The sequence below is a fragment of the Scleropages formosus genome, chromosome 1 (assembly GCF_900964775.1).
Source record: "Scleropages formosus chromosome 1, fSclFor1.1, whole genome shotgun sequence".
Classification (NCBI taxonomy): Eukaryota; Metazoa; Chordata; class Actinopteri; order Osteoglossiformes; family Osteoglossidae; genus Scleropages; species Scleropages formosus.
This window is the reverse complement of record NC_041806.1, coordinates 1,097,702-1,103,305: the sequence shown is the minus strand read 5'-3', so window position 1 is coordinate 1,103,305 and position 5,604 is coordinate 1,097,702.

Here is a 5,604-nt window from a genome sequence, read left to right as displayed (position 1 = left end):
GACATGTTGATGAAAATTATTGATTACATTAGAAACTCTGGTAGGGGGTGCAGTGGCGCAGCGGCTTTGATCGGGTCCTGCTCTCCGGTGGGTCTGGGGTTCGAGTCCCGCTTGGGGTGCCTTGCGATGGACTGGCATCCTGTCCTGGGTGTGTCCCCTCCCTCTCCAGCCTTACGCCCTGTGCTGCTGGGTTAGGCTCTGACTCCCCGTGACCCTGCATGGGACAAGTGGTTTCAGATAATGTGTGTGTGTGTGTGTGTGTGATTAGAAACTCTGATTTTGGAACTAGCACAAATATTGATCAGATGGCTTTTGAGTATAATTCAGTGGTGAAATTCACCTTAAATTCTTCAGCTCCACCAAAAACTAAACTTATCTGAACTGTAAGAAACTCGCCGTGGTTTAATGCATCAACTCGTGCAATAAAGTTAGAATGTCATAAATTAGCGCGTAAATGGCATTCAACTAAACTGAAAGTTTATTATATAGCCTGGTTTGATTATAGAAAACCACTTTTTCATGCCAGATCCGAATATTAGGCAAAATTAATTGATGAAAATCAGAAAAAGCTTTGTTTCGTGCTTAATACGCTTACTTAACTGGTAAACACAAAGATAAACAATGCATTTCTGTTCCCATTACTGATGATGACTTTGTCATTTTCCAATAACAAAATTACAGAATGTACAATCATCCATAGTGCCCTCTAGTTCAGTCTTAGCTAGTGTAAGCACTTCTGACGATGATAATATTAGTTGTCCGTACCATCTCAGTAGCTTCAACGGAATGACTGTAGAGGAAATTATCATGGTAATTCGCTCTATGAAAGGTACAAGCTGTCCTTTAGACTCAATCCCCGCTAAATTACTGAAAGCCACAGTTTCCGTGATTGCAGAACCTATTGTTAATATTGTTAATATGTCGTTACTTAATGGCTGTGTTCCAAAAGCTTCTAAAGTCGCCGTTATTAGCCCCCTACTAAAGAAATCAGATCTGGATCGTTATAAGCCAAGTAATTATCGACCCATCTCCAATGTACCCTTTTTTTCCTAAATTGTGAAAAAACTTAATCATCATAATATATTTGAAAATTTTCACTCTGGTTTCTGCACTGGTCACAGCACTGAAATGACGCTCACACGTGTTAATGATATTTCTGTCTTCTCTGATGCTGGTAATAGCTTTGTTGTTATGTTGTTGAACTTGAGTCCTGCATTCGATACTATAGACCATCATATCCTACTGAGTTAACTTGAAAACCTGGTTAGGCTAAGAGGTACTGTTCTGAAGTGGTTTGACTCGTATTTAGCTAACCGTGAACAATATGTACTGAAACCTGATGACTGCACCCCCTCCATCTCAACTACGGTTCAATATGGTGTGCTACAGGGCTCTGTGTTGGGGCCATTACTGTTCTCACTCTATATGTTACCACTGTGTGATATTATTCGCAGTCACAATGTGAGTTTCCATTTGCATGCCGATGACACACAGCTGTATGTTTTGTTTAAAGCTGATAACCCATCACATGTGGTGTCTTTAGCTAATTGTTTTGGCAATAAAACTATGAATAAATTTTTTTTTTATCTCTAAATGCCAGTAAAACTTGTGGTGGGTGGTGATGCCAAAACCCTTGACACATCACTCCAGTCTTTACCACAAATGCTATTACCTTCAAGCATACAGCTTGTGTCAAGGATTGGGGTGTCCTGCTATATGGGAAGCATCCTATGTAAATGGTTTGACGAAGTCGTCCTTCCTTTAGTTAAGCTAAATTACGACGATTCCTATGTAGGCAGGATGCTGAGAAATTGGTTCATGCTTTTGTTTCAAGCAGGCTGGACTGTTGTAATGCTTTATTATCGTGTTGTCCATAACAGACTGTATCCAGGCTACATTTGATACAAAATGCTGCTGTGAGAATTGCCACTAGGAAGTTTGACCGTATAACACCGGTACTTAAATCGCTACATTGGCTCCCAGTCGCATTTAGAATTGACTATAAAATCCTACTTTTGACCTATAATGCAGTACTTGGCATTGCTCCAGCTTACCTTTGTGAGATTATTGATTCTTATATCCCAGGATGATATCTTTGATATCTTTGTTCATTAGATACAAGTTACCTTCAAGTACCTGTGATCAAGAAGACCTCAGTAGAAGGTCGTACGTTTACAGAGCACCTAAACCATGGAATAGTCTACCAGGTACTGTCAGAAATGTCCCATCTGTATCAGTCTTCAAATTCAGACTAAAGGCTTACACATTCACTCGAGCATTCCACCTCAAAATGTAATTTCACCTGTCTGTGTTTGTTTTGTCCACCCCTATACGAAATCATATTAAATTAGCTTGTTTAAGTTGCAAATTCTTACTTTTTTCTTGTTGACCTGGTGGTCAGACACATCCCATGCCAATCGAAGATGATGGCAACTGCCATGAGGGATGAACCGTACCTTGCTGACCTGGGAAATCAAGCTACCATTCAGCAACAATATCATTATTGCTTGTGAACTGGCTTAGAATTGTTACTTAATCTAGAATGCCTGGGAGGGGTGGGGGGCAGTCACTGGCCCTTGGACCCCCAGAGGTTTTTTCTCCCTCGATTTCCATTTGGGAGTTTTTGCTACTTTCTTCCATAGCCAGAAGGCATACTAGTAGTTCCATAAAAGCATTATATCATGATAGTCGGTAGTCAACTGTTTTTTATATGATGTATTTGTTTTTCTTGCCTTATATCTGAGTTAAAGCGCTCTGTGCCACTGTGTGAGAAGAGTGCTCTGTAAAATTGAATTGAACTGAAGTGTTTTAAGGCAGGTGCAGTGGGTTTGGCTGGGTCCTGCTCTCTGGTGGGTCTTGGAGTTTAGTCCCACTTAGGGTACCTTGCGACAGACTGGTGTCCCATCCTGGGTGTGTCCCCTCCCCTTCAAGCCTTGTGCCCTCTGTTGCCAGGTTACGCTCCAGTTTGCCGCAACCCCACTCAGGGCATGTGGTTTCAGAGAGTGTGCGTGAGAACCGTTTTAAGTAACAGTTAACATAGGGATTAAAGGGTATATTTGAACATGAGCTTTATTTACTTTTTGTGGTCAGTTCAGTCCAGATTGGTCATTCTGGGAAATGTGTATAGGATATATTGACAGGATCTCTAAAGTGTTCACCAGTAGTTCACATCAGGGTTGACCGCTCCTTTAATTGTACTGTGTGACTGTCATACAAAAGAGATTTCATCTCCGCCCCTGAAACTGACAGGTCTCTTTTCAGATAAATTACTCAGTTGCGACTGGGATTAAGACTGAAGTGTTTTCAAACATAATAATTTAAAACATGTGTAAGCTAATCGGCAGAGAAACCCTGGTACGGGGTGGGGTAGAGGGTTATGGACTAATTTTGACGTTCCAGGTCTGGTTTGTGAGCCCAAACAATCCAGTCCTTGTCACGTTCCTGGTCATAACTCTCTGCTTGGTGGCTCTACTGAAAGAACAGAACACGGAGACCAGCCCTGGATTCACAGTCCTTGCTATAAAGGTGACACCTGTTCTTGCTAATACTCGCACTTGCTCCAGTTGAACCTGCTCAGTTCTGGCATTCTGTTAGTGTTCTTAGAGTTTTCAAAATACACTGAGTGAAAGTGATCTTGCACAACTTCATGAAGGTACCCTCCCTCCCGACAAACAGCACCAAACATTTCTCTTCTGTCTCAGTATGTTTTGCTGCCAGCTCACGGCAGGAAGAGAAAACACAGGAAATTTTCACTTTGCAATGGAGAAGTTTTAGAAAATAGAAGTTACACAAATACCTTGTGTATTGACCATTAAATTGTATCAGTGTATTGTCTATGTGCACTTGCTTCACTGTAAATTATTGCACTTGGATCCACCATCCTGCCTTTGTCAATGACATTACAGCACCTCCCCGAATGATTTCAGAAACTATGTTTTTTTCACAACCGCTCTACTGGAAACAGGGACATCACGGGGTTGGGAATGTTTATCCAGACAGACAGTAGCAGAGGTGGTTGGAAAGGAGTGTGTGGGTATAAAACACTGTCCTCAGAGGAACACAAGCACTGCAAAGCCACCAGGGAGGCAAGATGCCTGTGAAGATGGAAGTCCTTTGGGTGATGACCTTCTCTTTATCGCTTCCTGCACTTTCACTGTGCAACCCGCTGTAAGTACACTGCGTAATCTGGAAACGCACACGTTTACACACACATTAAAATCATGGTTTCACACACGTGGAGACGGGCCTTCAAATAATTTGTGTAGTCTGGATTTCACATTGTTCACTGATGAGAAATTTGCTGCTGTTTAGTGCAACAGATCTGGAATAGAAAGGCAGGCTTTGTGAAACCAAGCAAGACACTTGGTTGGTGTAAAACACACATAGTTTGTAGTCATGCCTTATCCAGACTGCACGCATAAAAACAAACTCTCTGCCTTAAAAGTCAGTGAAAAAAAGCTTTGTGACAATTATATTGCTGAGTTGATGTCACGTTCTCCGCATCTGGCACATCTGCGACACCTGCTGTTCCCTGATGGGAGTGACAATAAAGAGGGAAGCCGAGGAAGCCCAGATGCGGAACCTTGTTTTGCCTCCTTGTTTCCCTGCAAACCGTGTTACCAAGAAACCCATCCCGACTTCGACCCTTTGCTTGATTCTTCCTGACCACGTTCTGTGCCTAGCCCTTTGTACTCCGTTTGCCGATCGCCTGACCCTCGCCTGCCCCTCGACTCTGATTATGGATTCTGATTTGGCTTCCGTGCACATCGATCCGAGAACTCTGCACTTGAGTCCGTCCGCGCTACGCGCAACTGTGACAGTTGACTGTATTTGGAGTTGTTAATGATCCACCACTCTGGATAGTGCTGTAGTGTTTTGGGCTTTGACCTTTGGTCTCGTTACAAACACTAAACTGTGTTCCAAAACACGAAGTGATAGATTTCAAAACACCCATCCATTTTTGGATCCAACATCTATGAGTATCTAATAGTTTAAGTACTGAGGAACAGCTCATGAACATTTTCAACAAATGGAGGAAGAGGGTTAAATCAGGCAATATTCATAAATTGCACAAACTGCACGTACACCCTAAGTCAATGTTTGAAACAAGTATTAATCAACATATCTGGGGACTTATTAAAGGTGAACGATTTAAAGATTGACCATAAATTGCTTTCCATACTGCAGTATTGCAATGTCCAGTTAGTAGTGTTGCACTGAAGATTTTCCCTCACACCTTGACTTCTTCACTCGCTCATTCTGTCACTCCTAATAATAATAATAATAATAATAATAATAATAATGTCACACATCTCCACAGTAATACAAGACCACAGTCACTTCAGGCACATTAGTGTTTTGGTTGATACTGTGTCTTCACTTCACTTTACACTATGAAATAAATAAAACACCTGCATGTGGATTCGCCCTTGCCCTGGGCGTTATGTTACACATGTTAAACTAAATAATAATAAAAAAAAAAAAAAACTACGAAAATAATTTAAAAATTAGCATTGTTCCTCATCTGTCCTCCCTCTGTCCTTGCGCTTTGACGGCTTTTCGATCGTCTTTCGCACTCTTCCTTCGGTCAGTCGGCACCCTCTA